Genomic DNA, 22,691 nt, shown 5'->3' with positions numbered 1-22,691 from the left:
CCACAAGAAAGCTATAACTACTTTAATTGAGACTGGCTACTATAACAGAATCTTTCAAGTCTGATTATGCTATACCTCCTCCTCCTCCTTACAGTTCACTGAATTAGGGAGGTGTCTATCTGAGCCACTTCTGAATGTTCTGTTGCTATTTTGGACTTTAAAAAGAAAATGTTTCATTTTTCGACAGCTCCTGCATAACTCCATCAAGGTCATCTACTCTCTACAACTAATCCCTAAAAGAATGAAAAACCCACCCACTCCAATCCATTCACCAATGGGGCTGTTCCCTATATCTCATACAGAGAGACACTTTTCCAACCCTTCCTTCTCACACTGGGTCCTCCAGCCAAAAAGTCCAATATCCAGGATACATCAAACACAGCAATCACATGCGTAGCAATCACATGTAAATCTGCTTTCTGACCAGGGCTGTCAGAGTTCTCCACTCAGCAACCTCTGTCCAGGCAAGTTCTCCAATTCAGCTACTTCAGCATCCCTTCCTGGTCCCACTTTCCTACCTTATTTGCAACCATCTGGATATCAGTAGTGGCTGCCATATCTTCTCCTTGCCTCCTCAGTTGCCACACTATAGAGGAAGCTATTTATTTTAGAGCATACACTTCAGATTTTCTTTACAACATACACAGTTTTGTATGTTTATGTTAGAGCGACAGTTTTTTTATTTCCTATCTGCTCTTTGTTGCAGTTCTACTATGAAACTTGCTGGGGTGCTTTGAGGGTACTCAGCAGATGCACATAAAAAGGGGTGTGGGTCATATGCAGTCCCTGGTACTGCAGATTTCCATTCCTACTACAGAGAGAATATATTTGTCCAGCTGCCCCTTCATTCAATATTTTCTCACTGCTCATTGGTTTTTTATTTATTTAAGTAAATGAATATATCACAGAAACATAGTCTGGAAGTTCCAGTGATCACAAAAATTAAATTATACTGACAATTGTGGTATTTGCATTGCGTTCTAAAGGCAATGTTTTTAAAAAGCATTTTCATTTGCTCAAGTGGATTTGCTGTTTATCATTTCACAAATGAAAAAACAAATAAGAACAAATCCCATAAAGGAATTTACGCATTAAGAATTTAATTTTACTTTAAGATGAATCATACATTAATCAATCAGTATATGGGCTGTTCAATCAGTGCATGGATGTTTAATATGATTAAGATTAATCATAGATACACATACACCACACACTCTTTTTCGGCATATAACTAACATGATTTGAAAGATTTCACAATCAGTTTCTCAGCCAAATAAATAGATCCAATTTAGATAAGGCTCACATAAGAAGAAATCTTATATGAGCTTAGACCAGAAATGGTATGAAAAAATGCCAGAGAGAAGGAGGGTGTGATTTAGGAAAAGTATTTCATATGGAGACAGGAAAGATAGGTAACAAAGATATATGGCAGTTTAGCTGGGGACAAAGAGCATGAATAGTTTTGTGAGACAGATTTGTAGTAGCCAAGTAGTTCCCATACATCTCTGAATCTTTGATTTTTAAGCCTGCCTTCCTAAATCCATTTTGAAGATGTCCTAAATGGGACTTTGGAGTTGCTGAGTAAAATGGTAGATCATCCAGCACTTTTAAAGCTCAGCCACTTACTCCCAAAAAGGGTGGAAAGAGAAGGGACTGGACAGAAGTCTGCATCCCTTTGATTTCAAAGGTCACTCCTAATCCATCCTATAAATGCTTCATCTGGGACTTTCATCAGGCAACAACATTGCCAGCCCTAGATTTCTGGCAGCAGTAACTGGAGTCTCTTTGACAGATTCAGCCCCACCACCACAAGAGGAACACCTCTTCTATCAGCAGTGGGATGTCAGTTCTGAATCTTAACTTGCCTTATGTGAGATTATGATGTTGTGTGCACTGGTGTGCAAATTACTGTGAATTGTAAGGATGAATGCAATGTGAAATAAACTATCTTGTTTCAAGTTCAGTACAAAATAGCCGATCACCCAACCCTTCAGAAAGACTGCCTGAATGGATTTACTGTATTTTTAAGTCTGAATTTAAAAGTAAATTCCTACGGGGAAAATGGAAGTGAATTAAAGCATACTTTTTTCAGCACAGCTTCTACGGAGCCCAGCAAAGAGCAAACAACACCAATTAGATGGTCTTGAACACTACAGAATTACAGTAGCAGAAAACTACACCTCTCTCTGGCTATAGTCTTGAGAGACCCTACTTCCTCATGCACATGAGTGCCCAGCACACTTTTTGCATTATGAAGTTGGCCTGAGCCCAGCAGAAGACAGCAGCAATAACCAACTGGTTTCACTTCAACAGAGCCAGTGGTGAACAACAACAGCAAAACAAATACACACATAAACCCACTTATGATTATAGATTGGAAAGAGAGGCTTTTTCTCTAATATGCATCAGTGCACACTGTTTGCATTTTAAACCTATCCTGCCAGCTGCAGCTCTCAGAACACAACCCGAGCATAGTTTGGCAATGTATTAGCCACCTCCGAAGAAAGGTTTTGAGCGGCAACAGCACATACGTATGTTCTTGCCTTTCAAAATGTTCATCTGTCAATGCTCAGGGTAAGTTCAGCTTTTGGTGGTTCCTGTGGCAGATGGGTAGCCTTAAAACTGGAATTATCAATAATGGCCATGCTGGAGGGAACTGAAGTCCATGCATTAGGAGGTCACCTGGGTTGAAGAAGGCTGGTTTAGCTTTTGCACTGAACAGTAACAATCTGAAACTTCAGTCAACAGCATTATCTATACCTGTAATGAACCTGCCATACACTTTTTCACTTGTCTACCTGCTGTGTCTCAAAAGGAGAAAACATAGTAATACAAGGAGTGGGAAAATAATACTTCATTAACCCATGAACTGAACCCTACAGTACTCTAATTTCCCTATTGGAAAAAAATGTAAAACAAGGCAAGAAACAATAGGGTATTTTTATGTCCAAAATATGCACATGCATTTAACTTATTTTTCCTAATTCCTACCGCCACCTCCTCCCAATTAGTTCTAGCGGATAGCAGCATGCGTGGAACCAGTGTCTTCTGTATTTTTACATAATTCTGGAGGAAGCTAAAAAAAAAAAAGATACCAAGCCAATCCCAGCCTTCAGAATACTTGCAACACTCAGAAAACCCCACCTTGAATAGTCTCACCCAGTAGGTTTTGATCCATAGAAGGCACAATTCTCAAAACACAATAGTTTTATTCCAAGCTCAAAATATTCAAAATGAAACTTTGAGCAGAGGACACTGCAAATTTGGAATATTTGTAAATATTTGTAAATTGTGGCTATGCTAATTCTCTGAGTAATTCTATTTAGAGGGATTTTCTGTCTTGAAAAAAATAACAATATTAGCTGATTTAAATAAAAGGAATAAGGCTAGAAAACATTAACTTGGGAAGTTTACATAATCAAGTCCAAAAAAGAGATATATTTGGATTTTTATTGATTTGAAATTTTAAAAATAAGTTTATCCTTTCTTGCCTTTGTCCCTTTGGCACACAGAAAACATGCACACATCAAAATTCACTTGAAATAAATTGCAAAGAGCTTAGAATAAAAACTGTTGTATCCAGATAATGCAATACAAATGGGATTGCATTACTATTCCTACCAGACTGAACAGAATTGATTATATGAAAGGAGATAAAAATTTGTCCCAAGTAAATATTTGAAAATAATTCCTAATTCCTTTCTAATTTTTACACGTATTAATTGGATTATGTTTTTAATACCAGTCTTATCCTTTATCAACAGTGGTGGAACACATCAATATGTAGACATAAAGTAAAGATTTAACAATAAGTTTATATTCTCATTTTTGTTGTTATTTTACTGCAGATTTCAACTTGACTCTAGAGGCATAAAAGCATTTTAATTTTCAAGTAAATTTATATTAGCTATACTCCCCAGCTGTTTTAAATGTAGCATCATTTCCTGTTGGCTCCATTCTGGGATAATTCTTCTTCCCCACTCTTCGGTTTCCATAGCTCCTTAACCTCCTCCTCCTGAAATGAAAATGAAAAAAATGTCATTTAACGAAGGTATTCAATAATTGCCTTTGTATTCAGCAATCTAAATATTTTATTTAAAACATCTGTTTGCATAATATCTCATAACTGTACTAGCAGTTATCAGCCTTTTTCAAATCATTTGTTGCCACTTCCATTTGATTTATAAAAGAAAGCCAACAAAATGATGTTTAATTTAAAGCCTTTCTACTGAGTCAGCATAACATTATTTTTGCAAGGCCAAAACTGCATCTTTGATTCTTGTTACACCAATCTAGTTCTTTTTTAAATATGGAGGGTTATTTTTAAAAAATAAGTATTAAACATTGTATCATGATTGACTTTGAATATGCATTTTTTCAAAATCCCTTATATTAAAAATAAGCACATATTGCCCATAAAAGCAGCACCTAAGAGCAGCTTCATTTCAATAGTTTTGGTTTGGGGAGCACCATTCATTTCTGTACTCAGTAATGTGAAGTTTTAAGCATTATTACAGCAGTCAGCTAGAATTTACTTGTCATTTTTAGGGGGGAAAAATCCATGGAGAGAATGCATGTTTAAAGCTCTTTGTTTTCCTAGTGTTCCCAAGGTTTCCTTGCGTTCAAAACCCACTATAAATTCTGGTTTTTGTGGGAGCCAAAAAAGAGTAAGCATTTAACTTATAATAGGTTGACACAACAGCAGAATTGGCAAACTGCTCCCCCTTGCCCGAGAAATAAACTCACAAATAAATACATTCTGTGGTACGTCTAAATAAGACAAGATTACTTTTCTAGTGAAGTAAATCAAGCTACGCCTTTCTGATGCACTAACTGTATGAAAAGGAAATGATTATGGCTCCCCGCTGGCATCCTGTTATGACTGACAGGAAAAACCAACAACTTTGCCTCATGGGATGTCTTGTTCAGGAACTTTCTGGAGGATAGTAAATTGGTGTTGGCACAAAGACAGAAAAATAAAATGATTTGATTCAGCAGTTTTTGTTCTGAAATCTCCTAGTGCTAAAGAAAGAAGTAAATATTCATCAAATGATCAAAATATATATTGATTTTTATTCTGCATTAGCAGCTCAAAGTCAAGATCCTTGACAGGGCGGGTGTTGGGGTTTGAATGATTCTCTTTGAAATAAGGATATAGGCCCTAGGCTGCGTGTTACTGTGCATTCTGGATCTCTAGGAAAAAGAGTATTAGGGCCAAAGGAGGCTACATTTTTAATATTTAAGAACTCTATAGGGTCAGCCTGCTCACTACTTTTTGGTAACTAAATTGTTGTTATTCAGATGGAAAATAATTCCTCTTGTTCCTGCTTGGATCCTTCTGCCATTATCCAAGAATGACTCTTTTGCACAATTTCTAAGTTACCCTGATAATTTTTTGATATTGCACCTGAATAATTATGATCTTCACCGTTATGGGTATATTATTGCATTAGACAGAAGCGGTAGCCCAGCCAGATAAGAGAGAGACAGTTTATTTATTCTCCTTATGTATCTATCTTTCATTCATGATTGCTTGCTTTAAACATTACAGTAATCTGAACTGATGGGGAAAAAAAGCAAATGGACTTAATGTTACCTAGACCTTGTATGCTAAGTCCAGCAGAAGTAAAATAAGCAATTAAATAAGGAAAGTTGTTTTAGAATGAACTGCATCCTTTTTTTTTTTTTTTCAGACGCTAAGATATAAATTGCACCCCCTGGCTGAAAATAAGTAAATAAATGCATAAAAATCATATTCTATGGAATGCAAAACATTGAAAATAAAAAGACATGCCACCTTCACAAATGCTTTGCTGTGATAAAAACGTTTTTTAGAATATCTTCTCTTGCATTAAAATTGCATTCATTGATGTAAAAAAGAAAGGGGTTTTGTTTACTGCCTTCCAGTCTAAGGCACAAATAGTGTAACTATCAGAGTGTTAACAAATTTCCCAGCTGTCATAGATGCTTACAATTCAGCAAACATCTTTAACTGCACAGCTTTAAAATTAAATTTTCCAAACATTACTGCTAATGCTTTAATGGTATGCAAATTGCCAGGAATTCAGCAGCACCAGAGAAGCTGACCTCTCACCAATATAAATAGTTTATTTTTAGAAGAGTTGTATTTTTTAGAGTGGCTCTGGACATTACAAGGAGTACCGTTGACTGGATATGTCAGTGATGTATCTTTGTAGCAGCCAAAGGAAAACTGATTTGGGGACATGTGCCAGCTTTTAATGTGAAAACAGCTTGAGTAAATCCTCTGCATGAATTTCTAAATAACTGCTGCTAGCTGGATGAATAAATCACTAGTTTGTTTTCCCCAGTATGGGGCTCCAACATGATTTGGGCTCCAACTTCCATCATCCCTATTATGCTGGCAGGGACTGACAGGAGTTAGAATCTAAAATAATTGAAGGCACCCAGTTGGAAAAGGCACAAATCAAAAGATATTGTGAATTGCTGTTGCTGGTAGTAATCAGGATGCTGTTACTGACCTCATTCTAAATCCTGAAATTCCCCATCCAAACCCCCATTTCCCTGACCTGTGAGGTCCTTCTGGAATTCCCTGCAGAATGGGAAATCCTGTCCATTTCACTGGTGGACAACATTTTGCTTGGGCAGATGATTCTGGCTACAGTAATACATTCTGACCTATTGAAACAAAATGTTGACGTGTGCATATATGAAATTCCACATGTGTGTGGAAGATCTCTTATCTTTTCTTAAATAACTGATTACATCTATCTATTACATCTACATCTATCCAATTGCCAGGAAAAGGCCTTATTTTTAAAACTCATTTTCCATTCAAACTTTTCATAATGGAATGGAATATGAATATTGAATCACATATTTTTAAGCCAATATATCTGCAAAGTGTGACACTGTCTTTTTGATTATGTATAACTAAAAAGAATAAAATATAGTGACTTGAAGACTAGAGCTTTCTAACAACTGATATATTTGGTAGTTATGTGCAATGAGGAAGAGAGAGTATGCCTATTAAGAAGATATATGATCAGTGTTTCATAAAATGAATTCAGGTTTAAAATAATAAATGCTTTAAAATATGGTTTGAATCCTAACTTTTATTCTGCTCATGAAATGAAGCTCACCTATCAATTTCACAGAATAAGCTTTTCCAGTCTCCCTTTTTTTCTTTGCAGCCGCTGTTCACTATCTATTCCTGGAGAACTTTCCCAGACATTCTTTCTATATATTCAGTAATTTGTTCATTCATCCGTTCCATAAACAGATGTGTACAACGGCATGTGGTTTGCGAAGTTGCAAAGGAATTGATAAATATTAGATGCTTCTCCTAGGTTCTAAACCTGGACTTTCTCTTCAGTAAATCTCTAATGTTGCCATAAGATTTGGAGTATTATACTAAGTCTACAACAATGTGGTCCTTTAGGCTTTGCCTCTTTTTTTCCCTAGGTGTTTTGCAATTCATATCTTGTTCATCCATGCAAGAAATTCTTACCACAGATCTTTGGGAGACAATGATTAGATCACAGCTGCACAGTAAATGTAGCAGAGCAGTGGATTTGCACTCTATCACACTGAATATTCTTACTATAGGAAATTGTGATAGAAATATTGGAAATGAATAAATATTAAATAATAAACCAGCTTCCAAATTTAGATCATAAAAAGACAAAGCTTGTTACTGAGGATCAGAAATGTTTCATCTGAAAGCAGCCATTGTTTTGTGAAGAGATGTTTATTTATTTACAATTTCTGCTAGCTTCCTTGAACACTGTTTGGTAGCGAAGCAGTATAAAAATGTAGCAGACAAATAAATACATTTCAAATACATATCTGTATCTGTATCTGTATCTATATCTATCCCTGCTTTATGGAGGGGGGCACCATAGAAGCAGTGATATTCATACACTGAACAGCACAACCAAGTAGCTGGTATTGTGTACAGGAATATCTGCACAGTGTATGGGCTAAACCCTTCCAAGTCCAGATGAGAGATTCCACAGAAGGTTGTGGAGAATAACTGGGCTAAGATCCTGTGGGACTTCCAAATCCAGACAGACAGGCAGGTATTGGCCAATCAACCAGACATCGTGGTACTGGACAAGGACCAGAAGACAGCGGTGGTGTTAGATGTAGCAGTGCCAAGTGATAGCAACATCAGGAGGAAGGAGTATGAGAAGCTGGAGAAGTACCAGGGCCTGAAGGAAGAACTAGAGAGGATGTGGAAAGTAAAAGCCAAAGTGGTCCCAGTGGTGGTAGGAGCACTCGGGGCTGTGACTCCTAAGCTGGCAGAGTGGCTTCAGCAGTTTCCAAGAACAACATCAGAGCTCTCTGTCCAGAAGAGTGCACTGCAAGGAACAGCTAAGATACTGCGCAGAACCTGCAAACTCCCAGGCCTCTGGTAGAGGACCTGAGATTGAGGAAAACACATACCACCCATAGGGGTGAGAGGGGATTTTTAAAATATATATATCACTCATTCAACCACATACACAGCATTAATTATTAAGGATTATGTCTGGGAAAATATGATTTCTCCATAAATGCTGTCTGACTGAAAGATCCTCCCACTCCTTAGATTACTGTGCATTTACTCATTAAAATCTCTTAAAGGATATTTAGAAGACTGGAATCTACTTATTTTAAATTTCTATTTTTGAAGGTATGCTGACACCAAGTCATATAGTGATTTATAACCCAAACCTAGCACTTTAAATTGCATCTAGAAACTCTAATCTAAACTCTAAACTCTAGAAACTCTAATCCTACAAGATCCCTGACTTTGTGCAAGTGTACAAAGTGTGCAAGTGTAAGAACTGATGCTGTTTTGAAGGCAAAGGGTGGTCATGCCAAATATTGATTTGATTTGGGTTTTTCTTCTGTTCGCTCACTTTGCATTTTGTAAATTGATAAACATAAACAATTACAATATATTTTTTTGAAAGCATTCTTACTTTACAGCATTTTTTCATATCTGCCTAAAACTTTTGTACAGTACTGTGTATGTGTGTGTGTGTGTGTGTGTGTGTGTGTGTGTGTGTGTATATAAAAATCCCCTCTCATCCCTGTGGGAGGTATGTGTCTTCCTCAATCTCAAGTCTTCTACCAGCGGCCTGGGAGTTTGAGGGTTCTGCGAGGTATCTTAGCTGTTCCTAGCACTGTACTCTTCTGGACAGAGAGCTCTGATGTTGTTCCTGGGATCTGTTGGAGCCATTCTCCCAGCTTAGGAGTCACAGCCCCGAGTGCTCCTACCACCACTGGGACCACTTTGGCCTTTACTTTCCACATCTTCTCTAGTTCTTCCTTCAGGCCCTGGTACTTCTCCAGCTTCTCATACTCCTTCTTCCTGATGTTGCTGTCACATGGCACTGCTACATCTATCACCACCAGATATATGTCTTCTGGTCCTTGTCTATTACAATGTCTGGTTGATTGGTGAGTACCTGCCTGTCTGTCTGGATCTGGAAGTTCCACAGGATCTTGGCCCTGTTATTCTCCACAACGTGTGGAATCTCCCATCTGGACTTGGGAGGGTCTAGCCCATAAACTGTACAGATGTTCCTATACACAATGACAGCTACTTGTTTGTGCCATTCAGTGTATGCTTATTCCTGTCCGCATCTTATACTCTGCTACTATGTGTTGGACTGTCTCTGAGGCCTCTCTGCATAGTCTGCACCTTGGGTCCTGTCTAGTGTGGTAGACCCCTGCTTCTATGGATCTGGTGCTTAGTACCTATTCTTGTGCTGCTATGATCAGTGCCTCAGTGCTGTCTTTTAGTCCAGCCTTTCCAGTCACTGTAGGATTTCCCAATGTCAGCCACCTCAGCTATCTGTCAATGGTACGTCCTATGCAGGGGCTTGTCTTGCCATGGCACTTCCTCTGCTTGAACTTCCTCCCATGTCTGCTGCTGCCACCTCAGGCATTGTCTCAGCAGCTCATCTTTGGGTGCCATCTTACTGATGTACTCCTGGATGCTCTGGATTTCATCCAAGACTGGCTTTGATACTCACCAGTCCCCACCTTCCCCTTTCCAGCTGGTGTACAGTCTCTGGGTATAGAACCTGGGGTGGAAAACTCCATACATTGTGGGGAGCTTCCAGGTCTTCACATCGGTAGCCTCCATGTTCTCCTTTGGACAGCTCACTATAGCGGCAGGGTATCTGATGACTGGCAAGGCATATGTGTTAATGGCATGGATCTTGTTCTTCCCATTGATCTGGCTCTTCAGGACCTGTCTTATCCTTTGGTGGTACCTGGATGTTGCTGTCTTTCTTGCCTCCTCATCATGGTTCCCATGTGACTGTGGGATACTAAGGTACTTATAGCTGGTCTGTATGTCTGCTATGTGGCCCTCTGGTAGTTCCACCCCATCAGTCTTAAGTACCTTCCCTCTCTTTACTACCATCTGGCCACATTTCTCCTGTCCAAATGACATCCCAATGTCCTCACTGTAGATCCATGTTAGGTGGATCAGTGAGTCGATGTCTCTTTCACTCTTTCAGCTTGATGTCATCCATGTAGAGGAGGTGGCTGATGGTAGTTCCACTCTTGAATTTGTATCTGTATCCAGTCATTGTGATTATTTGGCTGAGAGGGTTCAAGCCAATGCAGAACAGCAGCAGGGACAATGCATCACCTCATATACACTACATGTATATGCCACACTTGATGGCCACTTGTGCGAGATGTCTTGAGTTGACTTCCAGCGTTGACTTCCACAGTCCCACTGAGTTCTTGAAGAAGGTCCTTAGTGGCCTGTTGACTTTGTATAAAGCCACACACACATACACACACACACAGAGAGAGAGAGAGAGAGATCCATGTGTGTGGCATTGTGTTGTAGGCTTTCCTGTAGTCAGTCCAAGCTGTGCTCAGGTTGGTCTGTCCAGACCTTGAGTCTTGGGCAACTGTTCTATCTATGAGCAACTGGTGTTTTGAGCCTCTGGCATTGTTCCCAATGCTCTTCTGAGCTGTGCTCATGTACTGGCCCATATGGTCCTGTAGCTTGGCAGATATGATGCTTGATAGGACTTTCCATGTTGTGGGGAGACAGGTTATTGCCTGGTAGTTGGATGGTGCTGTTCCCATGTGGGGGTCTTTCATGATCAGCACTGCCCTTCCTTGTGTTAGCCAGTCTGGGTGGGAGCCTGCTGCTAGCAGCTGGTTCATCTGTGCTGCTAGGCGTTAATGCATTGCTATTAGTTACTTTAGCCAGTAGGTGTGGATCATGTTCAGGCCAGGTGCTGTCCAGCTCTTCATGTTCTTGACCCACTGTTGGATGTCTGCTACATGACTGGCTTCTGTTCTGGGAGATTGCTGTGGTCTTCTTTCAGGTCCTGCAGCCACTTTGTACTGGTGTTATGTGTCTTCTCTTTCTCTTCCTCCAGTACTGTTCAGTTTCTGCTGTTGGTGGCTCTGCTGTTATTGTGTTGTTGCATTGCAGTTGGGAGTACACCTTGGATGGTTCTTTGGAGAACAGGGCATTTATCTTCTTGGCCTCTTCTTCTCTAATGTATCTCCTTAGCCTGGCAGCCAGTGCTGTGAGCCTTTGTTTAGCAGTCTCTAGGGCTTCAGATGAAGTCAGGTCCTTAAGTGTGTTTCAGTAGCCATGTCTTATCCTTAATCTCCACACCCTTCTGTAGTTCTACCAGCTGACTAACTTCTCTATGAGTTGGCTTGTCTTAGCTCAAACCTCATTTCCAGTACATACGTACTGCTGTTCTTCTTGATCATGTAGCCAAGCATCTCCAGGACTACAGTGGCTGTGGCATATACCAGTTCATTGGTTTGAGTTATGGTGGTAGTAGGGATTGTCATGAGGGCTCTATTGGCATCTTCTAGCATACTATCTGATGGTCCTTCTTCACTGAGCCTTGGTAATTGATCTTGAGGGTTGACTGTAGCTAGTTTATCCATGATCTTATGCCTCATATCAGCTGCTGTGCTCTGTAATGGAGGAGGTAGCAGTGATGTTCCAGCTTCAGGTGTTGGCTGCATATCCAGTTGTTCTTCCAGGTCTGTTTGAGTCTGGGTTGTAATATGTAGTTGGTCTATCTCAAGTTGTGAGAGCAGCTTCCCCTTCACTATGTTGAAGCATTGGGTAACTAGCTGTTTCTCGGTTAGTGTGGATGTAGGTCTTCTGTCCATCCATAGTTCCCTCATACGTTTCATATATCCCCTCTCAATATGTCTACTGTTGTAGTAGCATTCCATCAATTCCAGGTTCTCTTGTGTCATCCATGTACGGTTTGTTCCAGTAGCCCACTTATCGTCAGATTGTCCTGGTTCCCCAACATCTGGTGCAGACCTTGTTAATCCGGGCAACGTCTGAGCCAGCATGACTCTCTTAGTTCATGTCACTGTCATATCCAAGGTAGGCAGGTGAAGCATTAGGGGGTCTTTGCCCAAGCTACTATCCGGGATTTGAACCCCGGTGTCCCGCATCAAAGGATGGCACTCAAACCACTATGCTATCTAGCTGCTTTTATATATATCTATATATGTTCATTATACAATATCTTTCTGTTATCCTCATTCCCTGCAATTGTCATTCTCATATATATTTAATTTTATTTATTTTATTTATTAAATTTCTCTCCGCCCATCTCCCCCCAATGGGGGACTCTGGGCAGCTCACACAAAGCATTAAAACAATAAATATATATAAATACATAAAACATTAAAAAAATTATACAAAACTTTACCAAAAAAGGAGAAAATCCAAGAAAATGATGGATCTGGGGCTGAAGACAGCAGAACTCTATGGGGCTAGCCATCCCCACACTTGATGTATTCCCTCCCCACCCCAGGCCAAGTGGCAGAACCAGGTCTTCAAGCCCTCTGGAAAGCCAGAAGTGAGGGAGCCAATCTCACCTCTGGGGCCGAATATTCCAAAGTGCAGGGGCTACCGCCGAGAGGGCCCGCCTTCTGGACCCCACTAATCAGAGTTCTTTTACCAAGGGGGTCTGAAGCACACCCTCTCTGTGTGATCAGGTGGGACGGGTTGAAGTCATGGGGAAGAGGCAGTCCCTTAGGTAAACTGGTCCCATGTCATGTAAGGCTTTAAAGGTGATAACCAACACCTTGAATTGGACCCAGAAGCAAACTGGTATCCAATGCAGCTCGCGGAGCAATGGCGTTACATGGGCCCTTCTTGGGGCTCCTAAAATAGCCCACCTGGCTGCATTCTGGACCAGCTGTAGCTTCCGGATACTCTTCAATGGTAGCTCCATGTAGAGCACATTGCAGTCGTCTATCTGGGAAATAACAAGAGCCTGAGTGACTGTTCGAAGGGCATCCCAATCCAGGAAAGGGCGTAACCGATGGACAACCCGAAGTTGGCAAAGGCCCTCCTTGCCACAGCTGCTACCTGCTCTTTGAGCAGGAGCCATGAGTCTAGGCGGAACCCCAGATTACACACTGGGTCTGTCTGGGGCAGTGCTACCCCATCCAGCACCAAAGATGACAAAATCCCGGATACAAAGGAGCCATTAACCCACAGCCATTCTGTCTTATGAGGGTTCAGCTAAAGACTGTTATTCCACATCCAGACCCTTACAGCCTCCAGGCACCACGAAAGGGCGGTCATGGCATCACTTACCTCACCTGGGATGGAGATGTATAATTGAGTAACATCAGCATATAAATGATACCTCATCCCATGATGACGGATGATTTCACCCATACAGGTTTCATGTAGATGTTAAAAAGGAGTGGAGAGAGAACCGAACCCTGCAGCAGCCCACAAAGGAGGGGCCAGGGGTAGGACCTCTCACCCCCATCACCACCAATTGGGACTGGCCCTGGAGAAAGAAGGAAAACCAGCACAAAACCGTGCTGCCCACCCCCAATTCCCTGAGCTGTCCCAAAAGGATACCGTGGTCGACACTATTGAAAGCCGCTGAGAGATCAAGGAGAGCAAGGATGGTTGCACTTCTACCATCCTGCTCCCGCCAGAGATCATCCATAAGTGCGACCAATGCCATTTCCATTCCATAACCGGGCCTGAAACCTAACTGAAAAGGGTCTAGATAATCCATTTCCTCTAGAACCCTTTAGAGCTGTGATACCACCACTTTATCAACCACCTTCCCCAAAAAGGGAAGGTGGGAGACTGGATGAAAATTGTCCAGTACAGTAGGATCCAGGGAGGGTTTCTTGAGGAGGGGATGCACCAACACCTCCTTAAAGGCGGCCAGAAACACTCCCTCCTGCAAGGATGTATTAACCATCACCTGGATCCAACCACATGTCACCTCCCGAGCTGCTTTCACCAGCCAGGAGGGGCATGGGTCAAGATGGCAAGTGGCGGCCTTCACTGTCCCCAGCATCCTGTCTACTTCCTCAGGATCAACAGGATCAAATTATTCCCAGATAACTCAGTAAGAACGGTCCCCCAGTATTTCCCCAGACCCTGCCCCATGCTCAGAGTCCAACTTAGAATGAATCCGAGTGAGTTTGTCCTGCAGATGCTCTGAAAATTCCTCTGCACAGCCCTGCAAATGAACCACCACATCCCTCTTACCAAGGAGGGACCTAGTGATTCCAAACAGGGCCGCCAGGCGGCATTCTGCAGACACGATAAGAGTGGAGAAGTAATATATATTGTGTCATCCACAGCTTCTTTCAATGCATTATTCTACCAAGCATCTTTTTTCATACTTCCTATCAGCAGAACTCCACAGACTTCTGTGGCAGTTTATAGCATAATTCTGTTTGTTCCCCATCATTTTTCCTTACATCAACTTTCCATTCATTCTGTTGGAGGATTAATCTATCTTCAAGTACTTTTTTGTAAGGGTTCACACTTTATCTTCCTGCAGTTGTTCTTTCACTCTAGTTTCTTTTATTTCTTTGCTTTTCTTCAATTTCCATTTTTTCCCAAGATTCATTCAAAATACTAGGAAATAATTGTCTGTCCCTCATTCAGAATTTCTAATCTATCTTGTATCTTTCGCTAATTCATTCAGTCTTTTATCACAAAGAATCAAATCAATTGTGCTTTTAAATTCCTTCTTTTGCTATGTTTAAATATTAATAGGCTTTTGCTGAACTAAGTATTTGAAATAAATACACTTTTTTGAGCAGATACTCACTAATCAGTACTGTCATTCACTCATAGGTCTCCCATTAGCCCAAATGTGATTTCTATGATCTCTTATATTTTCCCCACACTTTTTAAAAAATTCCTTAATATATTTAATAAATTACACATCATTAAACCTTGACCACCTTGATTATTATTTATTGGTCAGCCTTTCCATTACATTTATAGGAAGTGAGTTTATTTACAGAAATTAAATACATATTGGTGATTTGGAGTTACACTTTCAAAGAGTAATGCTTTTTACTGCTTTGACCATGGCAAAAAAGTTGGACGCAACTCACTTAATGACCTTATCACTTAGTGATGGAAGTTCTGGTCCCAATTGTGGTCATAAGTTGAGTACTACTATAGCAAATACTTACCTGCTATTTTCAAACAAGGTAGAGATAGCATGCAGAGCGTGGCTTCTAGAATTCTTTCCAGCTCCCTTACTAGCAATGGCCATAGGATGTCTCTGGGTGGTCCCCCCCTCCCCGGTATAATTTCATAACATGGGTGATGAGGCATTGTCTTGTTGGGTTATCTCGGATTCATTTTGGCCTGTCATCTCTAATGAAGTGGATAGTGTGCCCTCTAGGATGTCCGCTGCTACTTGCAGGCTGGATCCTTCCCTTTTCTGGCTCCTTAGTGCAGCTGGAAGGGGGGTAGTTTTTTGGATCTATAAGATTGTTAACATATTGTGGGAGCGGATGCTGCCAGCAGCCTTGAGGAAGGCAGTGGTATACTCCGACCTTAAGAGTCCTTCCCTCAATCCAGTTTCCAACCTTCCCTTTTTAGGAAAGGTTGTTAAAATGATGATGGAGAATCAACTACAGAGTACCCCAGAGGGAACAGATTATCTGGACCCTCTTCATTCATGGTTCAGAGCTGGACATGGGACATAGACAGCATTAGTTGCACTGGTGAATAACCTCTGTCAGGATCTGGATGGCAGAAGTGCAGTCATCCTGATCCTTTTAGACCGCTCAGTAGCTTTCAGTATCATCAATCATAGGATCCTTCTGGACTGCCTGCAGGGTTGGGGATTGGAAGAGACACTGGGTTGCAGTGTTCCATTCCTTCATCAGTGGTCAGTTGTCATCAGTGGTAGTGGGAAAGGAAAGGCTGGCCCAGTGGTACTCCCTTGTGGGGTGCTGTAGGGGTCAGTCCTCTCTGCCCTCCTATTTAGCATCTGCGAGAAGGCACTGGGAGAGGTCCTCCAGTGGTCTGGGGTCCTGTATCATCAATAGTGGTCATACGCCCAACCTGGTCTCTGTTGGAGCAGTGGCAAGGTATTCTGGATTTGGGGGATGTACTGGTTGCTCCCCTGTCGTGGTCAGATCATTCCCTGGCAAGCCTGAAGTTCTCTGGTGTCACCATCAAGGTTCTTTCCTCCAGTGGCTATCCTTTGTGGGGTAGCACTACCCCTGAAAAAGCAGATCCATTACTTAGGGATCTTCCAGGATGGCCACTCCTACTGGAGTGGTTCGATCCAAAGCCCCAGCCTCCTACTAGAATGGCATGAAGAGAAGTGACCTTCTCTGAGGTTCAGCTGGTACGCCAGGTGTGGCCCTACCTGAGTCAAGAGGACCTTGTTATAGTGACTCATCCCCTCATCATCACCCATTTAGTCTACTGCAACACGCTCTATGCGGCGCTGCCTTTAAAGGAGCTGCAGTTCTGAGTAGTCTATGTCTTAACTGTCATTCACGAATGGGAACACATTACACCTGTGCTATGGGCCCTGCACTAGTGTATACACTGTCAATAGTGCTGGTGCTAATGTATAAAGCCCTACATGGCTTGGCACCAAGTTGTCTGCAGGACCTCATTCTTCCATTGGAATTGTCCTGGCCAGCTCAGTCCAACCATGAGATGTTGCTAATGGTTTCCCACTTTAGGGAGATGAGGAGGACTGAGGCGTGGAGGAACTGCTTTTCAGTGGCAGCACTGGTCCTTTGGAATGACTTCCCATTGGATATCAAGTTTGCTCCAACCTTGACTGCTTTCCAGAAGCATCCCCAAACAGATGAATTAATTGATTTTACCCCACAACACCAAATCTCATTTCTCACTAAACTGATTTACAAGTATAATTAGCAGCCAATATGCTGTAACCTTTAACATTTTTATGACTTAGAAAAAGATCCTTAAAATGTTGATGGTTACTTGTAAATTTACTTTTATATTTTTTGTTGTAGTGCAAATTTTCTTGACTTTTGAGCATTACAGTAGCGTCTCAAGAATATAGGATTAAAAAAAAAATTAAACTAAACAATACCTACTTGATGTTTTTAGAACCTCTCTGGAATTGCAATGATATCAGTAGAACATAAGCTGTTAGCAGGGGAAAGGAGGGAGTCTTAAGTACAGCAGACATGTGATAGATGATTTCATATAAACATCAGAAAAATCTCTTTGAACCTCATATTTGCCTAGATTTGTGCATACTAAAAACATTTGCATAGTTGGGTAAACATTACATATAATATTGAAAAAGTAGTTGATGTAGTGGAGGACAAACATACAAGTAGTCCTTATTTAACGACACTAATTGGGACCAGAAACTCTGTTGTTAAGTGATGAAGTCATAAGTAAAAAAAAACCATGTCCACACTGCTTAGCGACAGCAGTTGGTTGCCACAGTTAAGCGAGGAACTCATGGGTCATTAAGCAAGGACCTCACATGACCACAATTTCTGACTTCCTGCCAGCTTCCCCATTAATTTTGCTTGTGGGAAGCCAGCAGGGAAGGTTGCAAATTGCGATCACATGACCATGTGACACTGTGATGGCCATAAGTACAAGGTCTGGTTGTAACTACTACTTGTTCAGTGCTGTCATAAGTTCAAACAGTTGCTGAATGAGTGGGCCTTAAATAAGGACCGCCTGTATTTGTAAATGATAAAATTGGACACTTTTCTTGAGGGCAGTTGTGTACAGTATGGATTCAATGAGGCACATGAATATGATCAAAGGAGGGCTTTGTCTTTTGTGGTGAATATAGAACAAAGCTTAGAAAAGGAAATATATTTGGGCTGACAGAGTACAGAGAGACAGAGAATTTAAAATCTGTAATACAAGAAAAGTTTATAAGGTAAGATGTGCAGCAGGCGAACATGCACATATCTAGAATTCTATAGCTATTCCCTCCTCATATCTGTATTTCTTTTAGTTAAGCATTGACAGATTGCTGCATATTCAGCATATCCAAAAATAATCTAAAAGCAACTTGCACCTAAGACCTCAATGTGGTGAAAGGAATACAACAAATCTGGGAGCCAGAGATGGTCAAGTTTTCCATGTTATTACCATGACTTTCTCTAGAATGGAAAGAGTTTGCTTTCAAAAATGAAAAGTTTGGAGTATGGTAACAATCCCTAGATGAGCTATGGTGTAATGTCAAAACATGAAAAAATAGGATCGTTTCAGAAGTAAAACATTTCCTTTCATGATTCATGCGTTTGCATGAATGGGATGACATCATGGTATGTGTTTAGGAGAGGATCCTTGTTACAAGTTTGTACTGAATGCAGAAAAATAATGCTTGGGCTCTACCAGTACTTAAAATTCATAAACTATTATCAATAAAATACCAGTCCATTAAAACAGTCAATAAAATATAGGTAGAAAACCAATATGAAAATCCCAAGCCATCTTTCATCCATAGAGAAAGACTTGAAAAACCAGGATTTTTTCTTGGCACTGAAAAAAAATCCAAATAGGTCCATAAGGGGAACTATTCTAGAATTTGAGGCCATTAATAAGACCTTTGTACCCTCACAACATCACATCTAGGAAGCAGAGAAAGCAGAGGAGCTGACTAGTGATTTTAAACTAGAATTAGAAAAGACTAAAATATTATATACATCCTGTATTTTGTCATTGTCAGACCATGATATGGTGCATATATCTGTGAAATTTAAAGTATAATTTGTTTTGTATGACCCAGAGTTTATTGATTGAATTGAGTTTTCTTTGATGAATAATTGGAAACCTTTCCCTGTACATAACAATATTACTCACTTTCTAAATGATTTTCCCAGCTTCCATTTCTAAACAAAGGATGGAATATTAAAAAAGCCAAAGAAAGCCATGTTTTGTATGTTTTCCTATTGAAGACTAGAAAAAGAAATAAATATAGCTGAGGCAATTCTACATTTGTGCACTGGCTCCAGATGAAGCCTGTGCTTGAACTGAATTTGGAGGAAATCTGACTTCTAAGATGAGTTGGGGTAATTAAGAATAGTTGAAGCAAAGTGATTTAACTGATCTAATCCAAATTCTTGCCGTCTGGTTGCAATCTATTGCTCCAAATCTCTGTTGCATTCTAAATGGTGTTGCCACAGCAGCTATGTTAAATAGAGGAGAAAAAAACCTTGTAACTTGTATAAAATACCATGGCAAGAAGGGAAATATTGGGTACAGTGACTGCGAAGTCTCAGTCAGATCAGAATGGCTCTTCTGCTCAGATCACCATCAGTCATTCCAACATTCCACTTCCAAAATGTTGGGAAAGATGGAATGATTTGGGGAGAAGAATCTTGCATTTTTCCATACCTTCCAACTCATTATTGGTCTGTCTCTCATCCTAAGCCATGAAGTTTTGTGATGCATTTTAGTTAACTAATTGGTTTAATAACTGATTGATTTTACGGAAAAGACCAGTGAGTGAAATCTCATATCTTACTGCCTGAACCCTTGACAATCAGCTGCACTGCATTCTGGAAAGGATATTATAAGTCCTTGTGACTAACTATCTCTTCCTTTAGAAGAACCTACTATAATGAAAGGTGGCACAGATATTCCTCATCATAGAGGCTGTCTTGGCTACAAATTTCATCATACTCTGGCCCAACCTAAAAAGTTACAAGCATTTTAAAACATTGTTTTTAAATAGTTCATTTTAAAAGCCCTGCTCATCCATTCCTAACCATCTAGTGTTCCTGCAAATTCCAACCTATTTGGTAAAAATGCTATAGCCCTGTGGGTTGTTTTCCAGGGCAGTGGAAGGCTAAAACCCCATCTACTTAAATCATGCTCCAAAACTGGGAAAGAAGCCAGAACAGATTACCCCTGGAATGACCTGGAACAGAACTGGTAATTTATGGAGTAACAGATACCATTTTTGGTTGGTCTCTGCATTCTACAAACTACTATAGTGGACACATTATTGAAAAGTGCTCCTGAACAACGACAGGCAATTTTGAACAACAAAAAAAGGTCTAGTGACATCTGTGAGTCACTAGGCTCCATAAGTTTCTTCAAAAATAAACCTGAAGAATGGCTGCAGCCAATGCTTTGTTTGAATGTGTATTTGGCTGCCCAGAAAAATGTAAAACAGGGGAGCTTCGCAGTTGACTGTGTCTTTCAGGAGTGGGCGTTAGAGCTGATAGCTCTACCAGTGCTTTGTGCCTAGCTGGCTACGTTCCCCTGACAGCTATTTTGTACTTTAGTGATCCAGCCCACACAACCATTTTGTGACAGCACAAATTCTCAAACCCTCAACATGTTGTCAAAATTCCAAACATGCCCACAAACCTTCAGCTAAAAAGCTTGAAGACCCTGCTCTGCGCTGACTGGCAGCAACTGGCTGAGACTCCTTTCCCATCTATTCCTAGAAATGCCAGGAACAGAACCTGGGATCTTGTTCACTCAAAGCATAGTATACTTTTCAATCTGCAGCCTTCCCCCCTGTTATCACTATGTGTTTTATGGAAAGATGTCTTTCTGTACTTTCAACTATCACAGTATTTCTCTGTACATCAGATAGACACTTGCCATAGACTACCAGCAGAAATCCTGTCCCCTCTCAATCTTCTTTGCAGCAAGTGAGGCACTCAATTGTTGCAAACTTCTGAACTGCCCATTTTGTCACAAATAGGATCCTTCCTTCTTAGGTAATGCATACTTTATATGGGGAGGCCAAATTAAGTTGCAAATTGCTGCTTCTTTATGAAGCTCATTGTAATTATAATCAGCATGTTAGCATTTTAGTGGAGCATGTTGTATGAAAACAATGCCATATTGGCCCCCAAGTGCTCTTGAACTCAACCTTGCCTCTGTACTTTTCCAGCTACCCAGGGATAAACACGGCAAACGGCCAAATGCATCCCTATGTCATCTCCTGTGCTGAGCTCCAGAATCCAACTCACCCTCCCAGCTGCAACACATAACGTAGCTACGTTCTGAAGCCAAAGAGAATTCTACATTAGTTTGATCAGGAAATTGTCTAAAAGAAAACACTGGGAGAAATGTATTTCATTTCGCTTAAAGTTGAGGTTGCTGGGTAATCTTTAGAAAGCCGATTGGTCCAATGAGACCTCTCTGCCTTTGTGTTTACCTTATTAGTAAAACAAACAACAGAGGAAGAAGAATGTCATATGAAGCATTAGGCAACTACTAATGCAGAACATGATCCCATGGATGAATGAATAATTCTTGGAAATTCAACACAAATAATTCTGCAATCCATATGCTTGCATTTACATGACTGTAACAGTAATAACATAACTATTAACAAAATTATATAATGATAAACTACATATATTACTTCAAAATAAATATTAACTTTCTTAGTATCACCACAAAAATTCATTCCCTAAACCTTAAAAAAGCCATTAGAGTTAGGAAGAGATTTCCACACGTATGCGTGCACACAGAGTATATATTCCGAATTGGTGGTCAATAATAAAGTAATATAATATCAACAAATAATAGCTTTGATAGAATTATGGTCCATATCTTTCTATATATGCAGAGCTTTTTTTCACTGAGCTTCCATATTCACTTCAGCTGAGAGGATCGTTTCACAAGTCTCTAGACTTTTTCCTTTGACATTAGTTGGGAAATCCTTGTGGACAACATACCATAGTCAATAAATCACAAAAGCTGGGTTCATACATCAAACAATTCACACTATACATTATAGTGGTGAGTGAACTCACCTATTCAGTGAACTTCCACGGTGCAAGAAAGCTGTGGATCCCAGCAAATGAATTTAGACAAATGCAAGGCTGAGAGAACGGGCTCTGCATTCAGTAGGCAGGCACAAATGCGTATTGTGTAGCTGAGTTCAGGTGGAAGGTGCTTTGGGTCGACAATTAGGCCCTGATTTGTTTCTTTACTAGTTAGAGCCAGCAGAGAAAGGACAAAAGTGCAGAATGACCAAGTAGCTGTGCTTTCTTAACTTGCTACATGGACAGAAGCACGCAGGAAAACACTTTGAGATAATTATTGCTGTTTTGCAAGCTTTTTCGGTTTTCAAATTATTTCTCTTTCCCCTAGGAATTGTGTAGCATAGCTGTTTGATAATATCACTGGTGCTAGGAAAAACATTGATTTGTAGTGAATGAACATGGCCAAGACAGTTAATCAACTAAAATGCCTATAAAAGATTAATGGGGGGAGGCATTGTTCATAATCATTCCCTCCCCAAAAAACTTTTATAAAGACAGTGTCATTAAATATCACTACAATAATTATTATGATAATACTTAATATCATTGTGACTGATTTCTGGCTGAGTTGTTCACTGAGTCTGAAAGCAGCAACTTTATACAAGCATTCCTTATGAATTAAAACAAGGCTTCATTCCTTATTGTTTTCT

The 22,691-nt window shown here is 40.4% G+C and overlaps 1 protein-coding gene across 2 annotated transcripts in view; it reads left to right on the top strand.

Annotated features, from left to right (window-relative positions):
• AKAP6 (A-kinase anchoring protein 6) overlaps positions 1–22,691 on the top strand; it is a 235,634-nt gene that overhangs the window by 123,866 nt on the left and 89,077 nt on the right. The gene's annotated exons all lie outside the window — the stretch shown is intronic.

Source organism: Python bivittatus, unplaced genomic scaffold (genome assembly GCF_059951505.1).
Source record: "Python bivittatus isolate LINGU-HERP-01145 unplaced genomic scaffold, Pbiv_v1 ctg000480_np1212, whole genome shotgun sequence".
In the NCBI taxonomy this organism is placed as follows: domain Eukaryota; kingdom Metazoa; phylum Chordata; class Lepidosauria; order Squamata; family Pythonidae; genus Python; species Python bivittatus.
This window is presented reverse-complemented; position numbering and strand designations above follow the sequence as displayed.